This window comes from Giraffa tippelskirchi, chromosome 2, assembly GCF_054371585.1.
Source record: "Giraffa tippelskirchi isolate mGirTip1 chromosome 2, T2T-mGirTip1v1.2.pri, whole genome shotgun sequence".
In the NCBI taxonomy this organism is placed as follows: Eukaryota; Metazoa; Chordata; class Mammalia; order Artiodactyla; family Giraffidae; genus Giraffa; species Giraffa tippelskirchi.
Genome location: NC_137276.1, coordinates 143,459,708 through 143,479,915, shown reverse-complemented (window position 1 = coordinate 143,479,915; position 20,208 = coordinate 143,459,708). Strand labels below are relative to the sequence as shown.

Here is a 20,208-nt window from a genome sequence, read left to right as displayed (position 1 = left end):
TTCTCAATCCTAACTAGTAAATAAAGAATAAGCACAATGAGTATAGAGTCTATTTGCTTCCAAAGTTCATAAATACTTAAAAAAAATTTTGATTAAAGTAAAAAGCTTATTGAAACAACCCAATAAAGATGTATAAAGCATAGCAATTCCATAGCATTCCATACCAATTCCTGTCCCACCACCTTTAAGTAACAAATGCAAACAGTGCACTGTGCCATTTTTATTAAGATATTTTTATTGAAGTACAGCTGACTCATTGGAAAAGACCTTGATGCTAGGAAAGACTGAAGGCAAAAGGAGAAGAAGGTGGCAGAGGATCAGATGGTTAGATAGCATCACTGACTCAATGGACATGAACTTGGGCAAACTACAGAAGAGAGCGAGGAAAAGGGAGGCCTGGCGTGCTGCAGTCCATGGGGTTGCAAAGAGCTGGACACGACTTAGCGAATGAACAAAAAATAGCCAAATAGTTGATTTACAATGTAATATTAGATTCAGGTATACAACATATTGGGATTCCCTGGTGGCTCAGCTGGTAAAGAATCCACCTGCAATGCAGGAGACCTTGGTTCAATCCCCTGGGTTGGGAAGATCCCCTGGAAAAGGGAAAGGCTACGCACTCCAGTATTCTGGCCTGGAGAATACCATGGACTGTATAGTCCACGGGGTTGCAAAGAGTCAGACAAGACTGAGTGACTTTCACTTTCATACATCATAATATTTGAAATTTTTATAAATTATACTTCATTTAAAGTATTATAAAATATTTGTTATGTTTGCTGTGCTTTACATTATATCCTTGTATCTTACTTATTTTATACCTAGTAGTTTGTAACTTAATTACCATCCCCTATCTTTTCACTCCCCCCACCTCTCTCTGAACTGGTAACCAGGAGTTTGTTCTTTGTATCTATGCATCTGTTTTTGATATGTTATACTCATTTGTTTTATTTTTTAAGATTTTACATTTAAGTGAATATATACTTCACTTATATTTTTATTTCTCTGTCTGACTTACCTCACTAAGCATAAATCTCTCCAGGTACACCCATGTTGTTGCAAATGGCAAAATTTCATTCTTTTTTATGGCTGAGTAATATTCCATTATATATATATATATATATATATATATATATATATATATATATTATCCCACAGCTTATTTATCCATTCATATGTTTATGAACATTTAGGTTATATCTACATCTTGGCAAATTGCAACAAACTGTGGGAAATTCTTCAAGAGATGGGAATACCAGACCACCTGAACTGCCTCCTGAGAAATCTGTATGTAGGTCAAGAAACAACAGTTAGAACAGGACATGGAAAAACAGACTGGTTCCAAATTGGGAAAGGAGTACATCAAGGCTGTATATTGTCACCTGCTTATTTAACTTATATGCAGAGTACATCATGCGAAATGCCAGGCTGGATGAAGCACAAGCTCGAATCAAGATTGAAGGGAGAAATAATGTAACCTCAGATATGCAGATGACACCACCCTGATGGCAGAAAACAATAAAGAACTAAAGAGCCTCTTGATGAAAGTGAAAGAGAAGAGTGAAAAACTAGACTTAAGACTCAACATTCAGAAAACTAAGATCATGGATCTGGTCCCATCACTTCATGGCATACAGATGGGGAAACAATGGAAACAGTGAGAGACTTTATTTTTGGAGACTCCAAAATCACTGCAGATGGTGACTGCAGCCATGAAATTAAAAGACGCTTGCTCCTTGGAAGAAAAGTTATGACCAACCTAGACAGCACATTCAAAAGCAGAGACATTACTTTGTTAACAAAGGTCCGTCTAGTCAAAGCTATGGTTTTCCAGTAGTAATGTTTGGATGTGAGAGTTGGACTATAAAGAAAACTGAACACCAAAGAATTGATGCTTTTGAACTGAAGTGTTGGAAAAGATTCTTGGGAGTTCTTTGGACTGCAGGAAGATCCAAGCAGTCCATCCTAATGGAAATCAGTCCTGAATATTCAATGGAAGGACTAATGCTGAAGCTGAAACTCCAATACTTAGGCCACCTGATGTGAAGAACTGATTCATTGGAAAAGACCCTGATGCTGGGAAAGATTGAAGGCAGGAGAATAAGGAGTCGACAGAGGATGAGATGGCTGGATGGCATCACCGACTTGATGGACATGAGTTTGAGCAAGCTCTGTGAGTTGGAGATGGACAGGGAAGTCTGGTGTGCCGCAGTCCATACGATCGCAAAGAGTCGGACATGACTGAGCGACTGAAATGAACTGAATTGAATGTCTTGGGTAGTGTAAATAGTGTTGCTATGAATGTTGGGGTGCATGTATCTTTTCTAATTAGTGTTTTCATTTTCTTCAAATATATATGCAGGAGTAGAATTGCTAGATCATATAGTAGTTATACTTTCAAATTTTGAGGAAACTCCATAGTGTTCTCCATAGTCGCTCTACTGATTTACATTCCAACTAACTGTGCATGAGGGTCTCTTTTCTCCTCATCATATCAACATTTATTACTTGTTGTCTTTTTAACAAGAGCCATTCTGAGAGATGTAAGGTGATATCTCACTGTGGTTTCAATTTGCATTTCACTGATGTATAGTTATGATATTTTTGTTATTGTTTAGTCACTTGATCTCGTGTCTGACTCTGCGATCCTATGGACTGCAGCTCCCCAGGCAGAATCTTTTAATGCTCTGTCTTCTTTGAAAAAATGTCTATTGAGGTCTTCTGTGAATTTTTTAATCAAGTTGTTTGTTTGTCTTATATTGAATTGCATAATCTCTTTATATCTTTTAGATAGTAACCCTTTATCAGATATATCATATGAAAATATATTCTCTCAGTTCAGTTCAGTTTAGTTGCTCAGTCGTGTCCGACTCTTTGCAACCTCATGAATTGCAGCACGCCAGGCTTCTCTGTCCATCACCAACTCCCGGAGTCTACACAAACCCATGTCCATCGAGTCGGTGATGCCATCCAACCATCTCATCCTCTGTCGTCCCCTTCTCCTGCCCCCAATCCTATCCACCATCAGGGTCTTTTCCAATGAGTCAACTCTTTGCATGAGGTGGCCAAAGTATTAGAGTCTCAGCTTCAACATCAGTCCTTCCAATGAACACTCAGGATTGACCTCCTTTAGGATGGATTGATTAGATCTCCTTGCAGTCCAAGGGACTCTCAAGAGTCTTCTCCAACACCACAGTTCAAAAGCATCAATTTTGCAGTGCTCAGCTTTCTTCACCGTCCAACTCTCACATCCATACATGACCACTGGAAAAACCATAGCCATGACTAGATGGACTTTTGTTGGCAAAGTAATGTCTCTGCTTTTAAATATGCTATCTAGGTTGGCCATAACCTTCCTTCCAAGGAGTAAGCGTCTTTTAACTTCATGGTTGCAACCACCATGAGCAGTGATTTTGAAGCCCAAAAAAATAAAGTCTGACACTGTTTGCACTGTTTCCCCATCTATTTCCCATGAAGTGATGGGACCAGATGCCATGATCTTAGTTTTCTGAATGTTGAGCTTTAAGTCAACTTTTTCACTCTCATCAAGAGGCTCTTTAGTTCTTCTTCACTTTCAGTAGTTTATCTATTCATTGTGTTGGTTTCTTCCACTAGGCAAAAGCTTGTGCTTATTTATGCCCTTATTTTTGCCTTTGTTTCCCTTGTCAGAGGTGAGAGATCCAAAAAGGTAATTGCTCAGACTTATATAAAAGTGTATATTGCTTACATTTTCTTCTAGACATTTTATGGTTTCCAGTTTTATATTTGACCTTTAATCCATTTTCACTTTACTTTTGTATATGGTGTGAGAAAATGTTCTAATTTTTTTCTTTTATATGTTACTTCCAGTTTTCCCAACACTACTTACTGAAGAGACTGTCTTTTCCTCATTTTTATTTTGGCCTACTTTGTTATAGATTAATTGACTATATTTGCATAGATTTATTTCCATGCTCTCTGTATTGTACCTTGATTTAGGTGTCTGCTTTTGTTTCACAATCCTTACGTTTTGATTATTATAGCTTTGTACTATAGCCTAAAGTTAAGGAGCATAATACCTCTAGCTTTGTTGTTTTTTCTCCTGACTGCTTTGCCTATTCAGGATCTTCTGTGGTTTGATACAGATTTTAGGATTACTTGATCTAGTTCCGAGAAATTCGTGGTATTTTAATAGGAATTATATTAAAACTGTAAAGGTTGACCAAAGAGTCCCTCTGCATCTTGTAAATAACAAAGTAAGTAGGCAAACAATAAGGACCTGTTTCATAACACAGGTATCTACATTATATAGCTTGTAATAACCTATAAAGGAAAAGAATGGAAAAGAATATATATGTATGTATATATACATACAAAATGAAGCAGGGCAAAAGCTAAAAGAGTTTTTCCAAGAGAATGCATTGGTCATAGCAAACAACCTCTTCCAACAATACAAGAGATAACTCTACACATAGACATCACCAGTTGGTCAATACCAAAATCAGACTGATTATATTCTTTGCAGCCAAAGATGGAGAAGCTCTATATAGCCAGCAAAAACAAGACCGGGAGTTGACTGTGACTCAGATCATGAACTCCTTATTGACAAATTCAGACTTCAAAATTGAAGAAATTGGGGAAAACCACTAGACCATTTAGGTATGACCTAAATCAAATCCCTTATGATTATATAGTGGAAGTGACAAATAGATTTAAGGGATTAGATATGATAGACAGAGTGCTGTAAGAACTATGTACAGAGGTTCATGACATTGTACAGGAGTCAGGGATCAAGACCATCCCCAAGAAAAAGAAATGCAAAAAGGCAAAATGGTTGCCTTACAAATAACTTAGAAAAGAAGAGAAGCTAAAGACAAAGGAGAAAGGAAAGATATACCAATCTGAATGCAGACTTCCAAAGAATAGTGACGAGAGATAAGAAAGCCTTCCTCAAGAGGAAACAATAGAATGGGAAAGACTAGAGATCTCTTCAAGAAAATTAGAGATACCAAGGGAACATTTCATGCAAAGATGGGCTCGATAAAGGACAGAAAGGGTATGGACCTAACAGAAGCAGAAGATATTAAGAAGAGGTGGCAAGAATACACAGCAGAACTATACAAAAAAAGATCTTCACGACCCAGATAATCACAATGGTGTGATCACTCACCTAGAGCAGACATCCTGGAATGTGAACCCAAGTGGGCCTTTGGAGGCATGACTACGAACAAAGCTAGTGGAAGTGATGAAATTCCAGTTGAGCTATTGAAAGCATTTCCCCTAAAGTCAGGAACAAGACAAGGATGCCCACTTTCACCACTACTATTCAACATAGTGTTGGAAGTTTTGGCCACAGCAATCAGAATGGAAAAAGAAATAAAAGGAATACAGATAGGAAAAGAAGTAAAACTCTCACTGTTTGCAGATGACATGATTCTCTACATAGAAAACCCTAAAGATTCTACCAGAAAATTACTAGAGCTAATCAATGAATATAGTAAAGTTGCAGGATATAAAATTAACACACAGAAATCCCTTGCATTCCTATACTCCAATAATGAGAAAACAGAAAGAGAAATTAAGGAAACAATACCATTCACCATTGCAACAAAAAGAATAAAATACTTAGGAATATATCTACCTAAAGAAACAAAAGACTTGTATATAGAAAACTATAAAACACTGATGAAAGAAATCAAAGAGGACACAAACAGATGGAGAAATACATCGTGTTCATGGATTGGAAGAATTAATATAGTAAAAATGAGTATACTACCCAAAGCAATCTATAGATTCAATGCAATCCCTATCAAGCTACCAATGGTATTTTTCACAGAACTAGAACAAATCATTTCACAATTTGTATGGAAATATAAGAAACCTCGAATAGCCAAAGCAATCTTGAGGAAGAAGAATGGAACTGGAGGAATCAACCTGCCTGACTTCAGGCTCTACTACAAAGCCACAGTCATCAAGACAGTATGGTACTGGCACAAAGATAGAAATATAGATCAATGGAACAAAATAGAAAGCCCAGAGATAAACCCACGCACCTATGGACACCTTATCTTCGACAAAGGAGGAAAGAATATACAATGGAGAAAAGACAATCTCTTTAACAAGTGGTGCTGGGAAAACTGGTCAACCACTTGTAAAAGAATGAAACTAGAACACTTTCTAACACCATACACAAAAATAAACTCAAAATGGATTAAAGATCTAAATGTAAGACCAGAAACTATAAAACTCCTAGAGGAAAACATAGGCAAAACCCTCTCCGACATAAATCACAGCAGGATCCTCCATGACCCACCTCCCAGAATATTGGAAATAAAAGCAAAAATAAACAAATGGGACCTAATTTAAATTAAAAGCTTTTGCACAACAAAGGAAACTATAAGCAAGGTGAAAAGACAGGCTTCAGAATGGGAGAAAATAATAGCAAATGAAGCAACAGACAAACAAGTAATCTCAAAAATATACAAGCAACTCCTGCAGCTGAATTCCAGAATAATAAACGACCCAATCACAAAATGGGCCAAAGAACTAAACAGACATTTCTCCAAAGAAGAAATACAGATGGCTAACAAACACATGAAAAGATGTTCAACATCACTCATTATTAGAGAAATGCAAATCAAAACCACAATGAGGTACCATTTCACACCAGTCAGAATGGCTGCTATCCAAAAGTCTACAAGCAATAAATGCTGGAGAGGGTGTGGAGAAAAGGGAACCCTCTTTACACTGTTGGTGGGAATGCAAACTAGTACAGCCACTATGGAGAACAGTGTGGAGATTCCTTAAAAAACTGGGAATAGAACTGCCATATGACCCAGCAATCCCACTGCTGGGCATACACACCGAGGAAACCAGAATTGAAAGAGACGCGTGTACCCCAATGTTCATCGCAGCACTGTTTACAATAGCCAGGACATGGAAGCAACCTAGATGTCCATCAGCAGACGAATGGATAAGGAAGCTGTGGTACATATACACAATGGAATATTACTCAGCCATTAAAAAAATATATTTGAATCGGTTCTATTGAGATGGATGAAACTGGAGCCCATAATACAGAGTGAAGTAAGCCAGAAAGAAAAACACCAATACAGTATACTAATGCATATATATGGAATTTGAAAAATGGTAACAATAACCCTATATGCGAGACAGAAAAAGAGACACAGATGCATAGAACAGTCTTAGGGACTCTGAGGGAGAAGGTGAGGGTGGGACGTTCTGGGAGAATAGCATTGTAACATGTATATTATCACATGTGAAACAGAACACCATTCCATGTTCGATGCATGAGACAAATGCTCAGGGCTGGGGCAATGGGATGGCCCAGAGGGATGGGATGGGGAGGGAGGTGGGAGGGGGGTCCAGGAAGAGGAACACATGTAAACCCATGGCTGATTCATGTTAATGTATGGCAAAAACTGCTACAATATTGTAAGGTGATTAGCCCTCAACTAAAATAAATAAATTTATTTGAAAAAAAATAAAAATAAAAAAAATAAAAGTCACTCTTCAATAAAAAAAAAAAAAAAAAAGAAATTCCAGTTGAGCTATTTCAAATCCTAAAAGATGACGCTGTGAAAGTGCTGCACTCAATATGCCAGCAGTTTGGAAAACTCAGCAGTTACCACAGGACTGGAAAAGGTTCGTTTTCATTCCAATCCCAAAGAAAGGCAGTGCCAAAGAATGTTCAAACTACTGCACGATTGCACTCATCTCACACGCTAGCAAAGTAATGCTCAAAATCCTCCAAGCCAGGCTTCAACTGTATGCAAACAGTGAACTTTCAGATATTCAAGATGGATTTAGAGAAGGCGGAGAAATCAGCAATCAAATTGCCAACCTGTGTTGGATCATTGAAAAAGCAAGAAAGTTCCAGAAAAACATCTACTTCTTCTGCTTTTTTTTTTTTTTAATCTCTTCTCCTTCTGGTGCCCTGTAAATGCAAATGTTAGTATGCTTGATGTTGTACTGAAGTTCCTTAATCTGTTCTCATTTTTTAATACTTGTTTTTCTTTTTGTTGTTCCAATTGGGTGATTTCTAGTATTCTATCTTCCAGATTGTTTATGTATTTTTCTGTATCTCTTAAACTACTTTTAATTTCCTCTAGTGTATTTTTTCATTTCACTTATTGTAATATCAGCTCTGACTGGTTCTTTTTTATATTTTCTAGTTGTTTGTCAAAATTCTCACTGAATTCATCTATTCTTTTCCACAGTTCAGTTAGCATTCTTATTACTACTGCTTTCAATTTTTTATCAGGTAAATTATATTTATCTGTTTCACTGGGGTTTTTCTCTAGTCCTTTTGTTTCAAACATATTTCTCTGTCTTCTCATTTTGACTTTCATTATCTGTAGGACATTAGGGGAAACAGTAATCTAATTTCCCAGCATTGAAAGCAAGTTCTTGTATGAGAGCTTTTCTATGCAATCTGTGCATGCCGGCAGTTGGGGTGGAAGAACTAGATCTTAAGTAACATGGGCTGTGTCTTCCTTAGGGGGCTGCTGTGTCTACCTTGACGAGAGGGATGGATGGAATTCGAGGGACTAGAGCCAGAACCAGGTACAAAAAAGAAAAGTCTCGTTTTCTTACAGCCCTATGGTCATTCCTATTGGTTTTCAAACCAGCTAAGAGGACTCATCTCCCCATGTCCATGTGGGACCTCAGAATTGTGATGTCTAACATCTAGCTCTAACCCATCACTCTTCAACACTGTTTATAATAGCCAGGACATGGAATCAGCCTAGATACCCATCAGCAGATGAATGGATAAGGAAGCTCTTGTACATACATACAATGGAATATTCAGTCCAGTTCAGTTCAGTCGCTCAGTCGTGTCCGACTCTTTGCGACCCCATGAATTCCAGCACTCCAGGCCTCCCTGGCCATCACCAACTACCGGAGTCCACACAGACCCATGTCCATCGAGTTGGTGCCGCCATCTAACCATCTCATCCTCTGTTGTCCCCTTCTCCTCCTGCCCCCTATCCTTCCAAGTATTAGGGTCTTTTCCAATGAGTCAACTCTTTGCATGAGGTGGCCAAAGTATTGGGGTTTCAGCTTCAACATCAGTCCTTCCAATGAACACCCAGGACTGATCTCCTTTAGGATGGACTGGTTGGATCTCCTTGCAGTCCAAGGGACTCTCAAGAGTCTTCTCCAACACCACCGTTCAAAAGCATCAATTCTTCGGCACTCAGCTTTCTTCCCCATCCAACTCTCATATCCATACATGACCCCTGGAAAAACCGTAGCCTTGACTAGATGGACTTATGTTGGCAAAGTAATGTCTCTGCTTTTAAATATGCTATCTAAGTTGTCATAACATTCCTTCCAAGGAGTAAGCGTCTTTTAATTTCATGGCTGCAATCACCATTTGCAGTGATTTTGGAGCCCGAAAAAATAAAGTCTGACACTGTTTGCACTGTTTCCCCATCTATTTCCCATGAAGTGATGGGACCACATGCCACGATCTTAGTTTTCTGAATGTTGAGCTTCAAGCCAACTTTTTCACTCTCCTCTTTCACCTTCATCAAGAGGCTCTTTAGTTCTTCTTCACTTTCTGCCATAAGGGTGGTGTCATCCGCATATCTGAGGTTATTGATATTTCTCCGGCAATCTTGATTCCAGCTTGTGTTTCTTCTAGCCCAGCGTTTCTCATGATGTACTCTGCATATAAGTTAAATAAGCAGGGTGACAGTATACAGCCTTGACGTACTCCTTTTCCTATTTGGAACCAGTCTGTTGTTCCATGTCCAATTCTAACTGTTGCTTCCTGACCCTCATACAGGTTTCTCAAGAGACAGGTCAGATGGTCTGGTATTCCCATGTCTTGAAGAATTTTCCACAGTTTATTGTCATCCATACAGTCAAAGGCTTTGGCATAGTCAATAAAGCAGAAATAGATGTTTTTCTGGAACTCTCTTGCTTTTTCAATGATCCAGCGGATGTTGGCAATTTGATCTCTGGTTCCTCTGCCTTTTCTAAAAACAGCTTAAACATCTGGAAGTTTACGATTCACATATTGCTAAAGCCTGGCTTGGAGAATTTTGAGCATTATTTTACTAGCGTGTGAGATGAGTGCAATTGTGCGGTAGTTCGAGCATTCTTTGGCATTGCCTCTCTTTGGGACTGGAATGAAAACCAACCTTTTCCAGTCCTGTGGCCACTGCTGAGTTTTCCAGATTTGCTGGCATATTGAGTGCAGCACTTTCACAGCATCATCTGTCAGGACTTGAAATAGCTCAACTGGAGTTTCATCACCTTCTCTAGCTTTGTTCGTAGTGATGCTTTCTAAGGCCCACTTGACTTCACATTCCAGGATATCTGGCTCTAGGTGAGTGATCACACCATCATGATTATCTGGTTCGTGAAGATCTTTTTTTACAGTTCTTCTGTGTATTCTTGCCACCTCTTCTACTTAGCCACTAAAAAGAATACATTCGAATCAGTTCTAATGAGTTGGATGAAACTGGAGCCTATTATACAGAGTGAAGTAAGCCAGAAAGAAAAACATCAATACAGTGTACTAACACATATATATAGAAAGTGAAGTCGCTCAGTCGTGTCCGACTCTTTGCGACCCCATGGACTGTAGCCTACGAGGCTCTTCCGTCCATGGGATTTTCCAGGCAAGAGTACTGGAGTGGGTTGCCATTTCTTTCTCCAACACATATATATGGAATTTAGTAAATCTGTAAAGATAACCCTGTATGTGAGATAGCAAAAGAGACACGGATGTATAGAACATTATTATGGACTCTGTGGGAAAGGGCAAGGGCAGGATGATATGGGAGAATGGCATTGAATCATGTAAATTATCATATGTGAAATGAATCGCCAGTCCAGGTTCGATGCATGATACAGGGTGCTCAGGGCTGGTGCACCAGGATGACTCGGAGGGATGGGATAGGGAGGGAGGTGGGAGGGGGGTTCTGGAAGGGGAACACATGTACACCCATGGTGGATTCATTTCAATGTATGGCAAAACCAATACAATAATGTAAAGTTGAAAAAAAAAAGGAAGGATCCCCAAGCCTGTGATATCTCTCTCCTTTTCTCTGTCCTCTATTAGGGATGTGGGTCCCAACCAGACTGCTTCTCTTCCCTTCCTACAAGATTCCATGTGGGTCTTTCTTTACAGACTTGCTTTTGAAGAGTTCTGCTGGTCACCAGGTTGATTTCGGCAAGAGTCACTTTATACATAGTTATAGTTTTGATGTTTTTCAGGAGGGGAGGTGAGTCCCCAGTGTCCTCCTACTCTGCCATCTTGATCTCTCCTCCTCCCAAGACATTCTTAAACCTCAGAAATAGGATGATATGTCACCTTAAGAATTTGGGACTGATTCTAAAGTGTGTTAAATCACTCCATTTAGAAATATGGAATATTTTTTCACAGCAATTAAGTGTCTATAATTATTCAAAAATTTTATATTATTTAATAATATTATAAAGTCAATTTTGTGATTCTGGACCATTTGTATACAATGGTAAAATGTTTTTAACTGTTTTAAAACTTGTCTCATTATTATGAACAAGATTTTTTTATTTCAGTTTTTTAATATTTCACGATGGTAAAAAAAAAATAGGTTTGATATATCAATATTTTCCCTTGAATCTATTTACTTTACTCATTTTTGTGTTTTAACCAATTTTTAATTTTCCAAATCTCTGATTGAATCATCTGCAAATAATGATCCTTTCTCTTATTTCCACTGTTATAACATATTTTGTGTGTTTGTGTGGTGATTGTATTAACAACAACCTAAAAAACAAATTTGCATAAAAATTTTGATAGTTTAACTTCATATCTTGGACCTTCTCATTTTGAAAGGCAACTTCAGGAAGGCATATTCCTTAGAAAGTTGTTATACTTGATCACTAAGAAAGAGCAATGAAAAGTGTGTTCCAAGAACTGGCATCATTAGCATCATCCAAAAACTAGTTAGCAATCCAAAATCTCAGATCCCATCCCAGATTACTAAATCAGAATCTTGGGGGCTGGGCTCAGGAATATGACTTTTACCAAGCTAGTATTTGAGAGGAGCACTTCAGTAAAACATATATGATCTATCCTCATTATTCATGAATTTTGTGTTTGTGAATTCAGTTATTCTTTAAAATTTATTTGTATCCTGCTGTGTCTTTGTTGTCATTCAAAGATAAGTGCATGCACAGAGTAGCAAAAATTTATACCATCCTACATGCACCTTTATTCCTACTCCCAGCTAAGACTGAACAAAGAGTCCCTCTGCATTTTTAACTCCCATACTATAAACATGTGTCCTTTCTGTGGTCTATTTAGTGCTACACACTTTGTATTTCTGTGCTTCTTGTTTTGTTTTGCCTTCTATAATGGCCCCCAAGTGTAGTACTAAAGTGCTGTCTGGTATTCCTAAGTACAAGAAGCTGTGATATGGTTTATGGAGAAAATACATCTGTTAGAAACAAGTCATGAGTTACAGTACTGTTGGCCATGAGTTCAATGTTAATGAATCAACAATATGTATCACATAAGGTATGTTTAAGCAGAAACACACAAAAGGTTATATACCGGTTGATTAAGGAAAATGTGACCAGAGGCTCCTAGGAACTTAACCTTGTATTTTTCCAGAGGCAATGATTTAGTATTGCCTAATTCAGTGTTCTAGTCAACTTTATAAAATGTAAGAGCCATAAATAATGAGAATTGACTGTATATAAGCATAAAACTTTGGCACAGTGGTAAAGAATCTGCCTGCCAATGCAGGAGATGCAAGAGACATGAGTTTGATCCCTGGGACAGAAAGATGCCCTGGAGGAGGAAATGGCAACCCACTCCACTATTCTTGACTGGAACATCCTATAGACAGAAGAGCCTGGTAGGCTAGAGTTCATGGAGTCGCAAAGAGTTGGACATGAGTGGGCAACTGAGCACAAAGAACACACAGACTGTATATAAGCACTATCTATATTAGAAATACAAAAGAAAAGAAAAAATATATATATACATATAAAGTAAGAAAACAAATGTCAACAGGAGAAAAACTAAATCAATAAAGATATATTCATATGATGAAAAGTAACACAGCTGTGAAAATTAATAACATGAATTAGTATGTATAACATGATGCATTAATATATTAATTACTCTAATTAAGACGATGATATGAATGACAAAGTAATACAATGTTGAATTTTAAAAGTTTCAAGAGTAAATTCAACGTTGGATCATAAAATTCAAAAGCATGCAAAACTAAACAATATATTGGTTAAGGACACAAACACATGTGTCAAATCATGAAGGTTAAAAGCAAAGAAATGACAAATGCTACTGCAGGACAGAGTCTCTGCAGAACTAGGGGAAGACAGAAAGATATGACAGAAGAGAAACATTTACATAGATAAAAGTTGAATAGTGAGTACAAAGGTATTATAAAAACCTAGGGAAGGAATAAAGAATGGATGGATAGTTTGCTAGAAAATGCATACATGACAAATATATCAAGAATCAAGAATTTTGGTGAATCTACTGACAGATAACAGAGTCTTTAAAAGCAATGGCAGTGTTATACTTATTAAATATGATTGTTAGCTTTTACAAATATTTTTCTATAATGACTTACTACCTGATACACTTAAAACTGTGATATAAAAATTTTAAAATATTTTGTTTGGAATACAAATATAAGAATTAGTAACGAGGTGAAATGCTGACTTGTGAGTAATTTACTGAAAGATAAAAACAAATATAGATTAACATCATTAAAGAATAATAAAATATTGTTAAACTTTACAAGGCTCTTCTACATATACTGTCTCATTTAACATACTCTCTGGCATTGTTATTTATATACAAAGGAGAAATCTGTAATAGGTTAAAATAAAAAACAGTACAAAAAGGTAGGACTTCAGAATTGAAATGCACGTCTTTCAATTATACAGCTGCAATTATAATCTTATCTGCATATATGTCTCTAATGGTTTATAAAACATTTCAAGGTGTACTTTTCAAAAACTGATTTTATATGACCTGATAATATAAAGTTCACATAGTGTGAACACTGGCTATGACAAAACCAAAAATATTATATGCAAATTGATCATATGAAATGTTGAAACAATTCCCAAGTTCATCCTTTCCCCATCGAATGACTAGAGCCTTATCACAATGAAGCCACCACTATTCCCACTCTAACACTTTCTCCTTTTAAATATTTTTAAATCATCAAAGATTTCATTAGCCATGGAACTTCAATCCAGTGAAGAGCACTTTGAGTGATCTTCACAACTGGTCAATTATTCAGAGTGAACTTTCAAATGTAAGTGTCTTATATGTGGCATAAATCTAAGATCAGCTTTAAAAATCAAAGTAGCTATCAACTTGATCAAATAATTAGGGTACAATTCTCTAGCCCATCATTAATCAGAATGCAAATATTCAATAAAATGCTTTGAAGACATTCAGCATGACCAGACCACTGCACTTGAATAATATTAAGGCAAATTTTAATTTCTGCATGAATTAAAATCAGCAAAATACAAAGTAAAGAGTCGTACAATATTTTTCATTCCTTCTTTTTCTAGGAGGTTGTCTGTGGACACTTGAATTTACTGTGCTAAATAATATTGTTCTAAGTAAAAGCCTCAGTAAATTGCTGAAAACATTGGAACATAAAATGAAACTCAGTCGATTTACTGAAAATATTTTTTTTTCCTTCACTAAACATGGTTATACAATGTGTCAATTATCTAGTCATTTAGAATTTTCAGGAAGAAAGAAACAACTTTCTCTATAGAGAATCAGTTGGCTTTCATAACATTCAGAGAATATTTGCATAATAACACCGCTACAGCTGCAAGGTTAAATCCATTAATTTATTGGGAACAGAACAGGCTGTTCTGGTTGGCTGTTGCAAAAATTGCTTTTTGCACTTGTCTTTTCCACCATCAAGTATTTGCTGGGAGCACACAATTACTGCAGCAAAGCCTATGTTGCCAAGCGAGGAACCTTATTTAACATGGAAAGTGGCGAACACTTCACTTTCTGAAAATGAAAAAAATTAATCTTGAAAAGCTTCCTAATTAACATTTTCTCCTTCACCAGTTGTTTCATAGGATAAAGTAGAGGATGGCAATTTGGATGAAGGTTAACTAGATGAACCCATTTTTGCAGCAGCTCTCAAGTGCAAATGTCATCCCTAAACAATCTCTCTTTATAACTAGAAATAATCTCAAATCTTCCTTAGGTATTTTTCTCCTAAATGGTAAATTTAAAAATAGAACAGTTATTTCCAAAAGTCACTAAATGAACAAACCATCTCTTAAAATTCACATTATATACTCAAGAGCTGCTGTCTAATAAATATAAAGGAAATTCACAGTGTTTTTATGAATTCCTAGTAAAAATCATTACAACAAGAAAGGAGCATACTATAACTTAAATCATATCTTAAAAATGAATTGCATTCAGCCAAGTATCAGTAACACATTAACCTGTAATATATTAATAACTAAGTTGGGAAAAGTTTTCCTGCCCAGCACTACTAAATCACAGGAAACAAAATTAATAGGAACACTCACAATATTTTAATTTTATAATTTATAAAATGTTACTATGTTAAAAAGGAATGAGGTCATTTATAAACATAAATAATAACATACATTTATGTATTATATTTGAGTCATGGAATAAATTCTGGGGTGAACAAAGACAGACAGACAAAATAGTATAGACAAAGAAAGTTAAGTGAAAGGAGTGAGGAAGTAAAAAGGAAGAGGAAAGTGAAATGTGAAAAACAAATCTTTGTTCTTCATCAGCCCAAACACTTTCCTCCCGGAGTTCACCGAAACACATGCCCATTGAATCTGTGATGCTATCCAACCATCTCATCCTTTGTGGTCACTTCTCCTCCTGCCCTCAATCTTTCCCAGCATCAGGGTCTTTTCAAATAAGTCAGCACTTCGCATGAGGTGGCCAAAGTATTGGAGTTTCAGCTTCAACATCAGTCCTTCCAATGAACACCCAGGACTGATCTCCTTTAGGATGGACTGTTTGGATCTCCTTGCAGTCCAAGGGACTCTCAAGAGTCTTCCCCAACACCACAGTTCAAAGGCATCAATTTTTCTGCACTCAGCTTTCTTTATAGTCCAACTCTCATATCCATACATGACTACTGGAAAAACCATAGCCTTGACTAGACGGACTTTTGTTGACAAAGTAACGTCTCTGCTTTTTAATATGCTGTGTAGGTGGGTCATAACTTTCCTTCCAAGGAGTAAGCGTCTTTTAATTTCATGTCTGTAATCACAATTTGCAATGATTTTGGAGCCCAAAAAAATAAAGTCAGCCACTGTTTCCACTGTTTCCCCGTCTATTTGCCATGAAGTGATGGGACCAGATGCCATGATCTTAGTTTTCTGAATGTTGAGCTTTAAGCCAACTTTTCCACTCTCCTCTTTCACTTTCATCAAGAGGCTCTTTAGTTCTTCTTCACTTTCTGCCATAAGGGTGGTGTCATCTGCATATCTGAGGTTATTGATATTTCTCCAGGCAATCTTGATTCCAGCTTGTGCTTCTTCCAGCCCAGCATTTCTCATGATGTACTCTGCATATAAGTTAAATAAGCAGGATGAGAATATGCAGCCTTGACCTACTCCTTTTCCTGTTTGGAACCAGTTTGTTTTTCCATGTCCAGTTCTAACTGTTGCTTCCTGACTTGCATACAGGTTTCTCAAGAGGCAGGTCAGCATGTCTCAGTAGAAAGGCAAATATGTTGCTTACAGGGAAGTCTTTTGAGTTTTTCCACAAAAAGCAAATAACACAGTAGTATGTTGGAAATCCTTTAAAAGTATAAAGACCATAAAATACATTGGGGAGGGTAGAAGGGTGATTGTGTAAAAGTGAGATGTTTTCCCTTGAAACAAAGACATTCATGATTGCATTATTTGTACATTCTTAGTATCTATAGTGCAAGCATTTTTGTGCCTTTTTTTGGAATACCATCTCTCTGCCTTTTTAACTTGACAATTTTCTATTATTCCTTCAAGACCCAAGTCAAATGTGAAGATAACTCAGATTGCCGTAATCTAAATTAAATGTTTCTTCTTCCAAATTCCTATAATACTTATCTTTACTTCCATTATCAAACTGAATTTTTATTGTGGTTAAATTATGAGTTTCTTGAAGGAAGATGATGGCATTTACCTAGTAGCCCCAAAATCTTGATCAATTCCTTACACAAAGTGGGCATGTAAAACATATTCGGTGATCTATGTTGAAATTCCTCCAGCAGAAAGTATTTTATTGGACTAATTTTCATATATCAAAATGTTTCCTTTTTTTCATTAAAAAAATAAAAATCCACATATCATTAGTTTAGACTGATCATCCTTTAAGGTGGCTCCAGCGGCTCAGTGGTAAATAACGCACCTGAAAGGCAGGAGAAGCAGAGATGTGGGTTCAATCCCTGGGTCAAGAAGATCCCCTGGAGGAGGAAATGGCAACCCACACCAGTATTCTTGCCTGGGAAATCCCATGGACAGAGGAGCCTGTCCATGGGATCGCAAAAGAGTTGGGCATAAGTGAGTGACTAAACAATCAATACAGTAACCAGAGGTATTTTGTGAAAGCACATGGCAGAGAGTGTCACTACTCTGCTAACAAGCTCACAATGTTTTCCCATTTCACTCAAGGTAAAACTTAAGGTGTTTAAAATGAAATACAAGTCCCACGACCTCCTTGACTTAATTTGTGTCCCACTCTCATCCTCTTTTACTCTCTTCCCTCTCCATCTTTTGAATCACAGTGTCCTCCTCCCTGGTTGATAGCAGTGAGGTTGGATGGCATCACTGACTCAATGGATATGAGTTTGAGTAAACTGCGGGAGTTGGTGATGGACAGGGAGGCCTGGTGTGCTGCAGTCCATGGGGTCACAGAGTTGGACATGACTGAGCAACTGAACTGTCCTCCTCATTAGACTTTTCTTACTACAGGGCCCTTGCACTTGCTGCTTTCACACCTGGAATGCTCTTCTCTTAGATTACCACAAGGTTTACTCCTTGGCCTTCTTTAGGTCTTTACTCAATAGTCACCTCAGTTAAACATTTCCAACCTACCTTATATAAAATTATGCTCACTACTTTATTTTTCTCATTAGCAAGTTTTTCTCACTGTCCTATACAAATAAACATACCATCATCATCACCAAGATTTATACTCACTTATCTTTTTTTCTGATTTGTTCATTGTTTTATTCCTAAAGAATAGATATAATCTAATCCATAGTAGGCCTTCAATAAACATACACTGAATGTTGATTGGATCAGTAAAGGTTTCTACACATTTTTGACAAGGTAAGTGCCTGGTTGATAAATAGATTTTTGCTTTTGCATTTGCAGTCCTATTACACTTTAAAACTTTTATGGAAATGTCTATATTCCAAGCTTTTAAGTTACAGAAGCAAAGTTTAGCTCTTCTTCAATGTGGGAAAGAGGAAAAGTAAATATCAAAATGTACTGTGTTGAGGAAGCAGATTCCCAAAAAGACAGAGAATATCTGAATAACAGTGGTCTGTTGGATTATATTAATCAATAGGAAGGTTTAGAACATCCTTAGATTAAAATTTAGGTAATGTATATGCACATATCAGATAGGGAAACACTATTCACAAAAGTCAAGGGGTAGAAGCAATCTAAATGCTCACTGAAAGATGAACGGATAAAGAAAATATAATACATACACACACTGAAATATTATTAAACCTTTAAAAAAGAAAGAATTCCTGTCACTTGCTACAGCATGAATGCACTTTGAGGACTTCATGATAAGAGATACAGACTAGTTACAAAATGACAAATACCACATAGCACCACTTATATGAAGTGTCTAGAGTAGTAAAACTCAGAAACATAAAGTAGAATGGTGGTTTCCAAGGACTAGAGAGAGGAAGAAATGGGGAGTTTGTCAATGGTTACAGAGCTTCAGCCTTGCAGGATAAAGAAAATTGAAAGATCTGCACAACACTGTAAATACATTTAACACTTGTGTGTACACTTAAAAATCATGAAGATGGTTGGTTCTAGATTATGCGATTTTGATCACAATTAAAACATTTTTTGAGAAAAAAAAGAAATGAATGGCTATAGATCTACAGTGGCAAATGGATCACGTTTTTATCCACATATGCATATTTGTGTTTTCAAAGGCTTCTTTCACGTTGGTTTATTTAAAGAAAGCAGATATTACACCCACATAAAATCATTTAATGACAATTGGAAGCCATGAATTTTAAACCACTCTTCAAGGGCAATTATCTATAAAGAAATGGACTTTCTTAAAAATGATAATAAATTTTATGTCAAAATTTAGTTATGTTTAAATTAGGGAAGACATTGTAGTTGCTTCCAATATAATAATTCAATTACTGTAAGTATTTAATATTTAATATTAACTTTTAGTGCTTGCAAATAGCTGAGAAATAATTTGGGTTCATCCTCCTATCATTGGCAATTGCAGTACATCTACAAGGACTGTATAGACATATATTAATTAGAATGTTAATAGTTGAAATCTATTTTTGACTTAATGTAAACGTCTGGTACTCACAAGCTGTCCTGCTGTTCTAGGTTAACAGTGTCTGTACCAGCATGCTTAGTCATGTCCAACTCTTTGTGACCCTATGTCACAAAGGCTCCTCTGTACGTGGGATTTTCCAGGCAAGAATACTGGAGTGGGTTGCCATTTCCTCCTCCAGGGGATCTTCCCAACCCAGGGATCAAACCTGAGTCTCATGTCACCTGCATTGCAGGCAGATTCTTTACCCACTGAGCCACCGGGGGTAACTGTATATAAATACAAATGAATATATGAGCATTATATCAATACATTTTCCTCTATCTAGACACGTTGTACATTGTACTGTTTCTTCCCTAAAGACACGTTGAAGTTCTAATTCCCAATGCCTGTGAATATGGCCTCATTTGGAAACAAGGTATTTATACATGTAATAAAGAAAAATTGAAGTCATACTGGATAAGGGTGGACCGTAAATCCAATAACCGATGACCACAACAATCTTGCTGTGATATTTGTTATGGCATTTCTAGGGAAACAACATGACACATGTATATATGCATTTGCCAGGGGGAAAAATTTGCCTGAGCATGGTGGTTTACAAATCTGGATTAAATTTTTGCTCTATGGATTATTTTCAGTGTAATTCTGAG

The 20,208-nt window shown here is 36.8% G+C and overlaps 1 protein-coding gene across 2 annotated transcripts in view; it reads right to left on the bottom strand.

Annotated features, from left to right (window-relative positions):
- Window positions 1–20,208, bottom strand: part of NAALADL2 (N-acetylated alpha-linked acidic dipeptidase like 2) — a 1,599,429-nt gene that overhangs the window by 1,267,434 nt on the left and 311,787 nt on the right. The window lies entirely within an intron of this gene.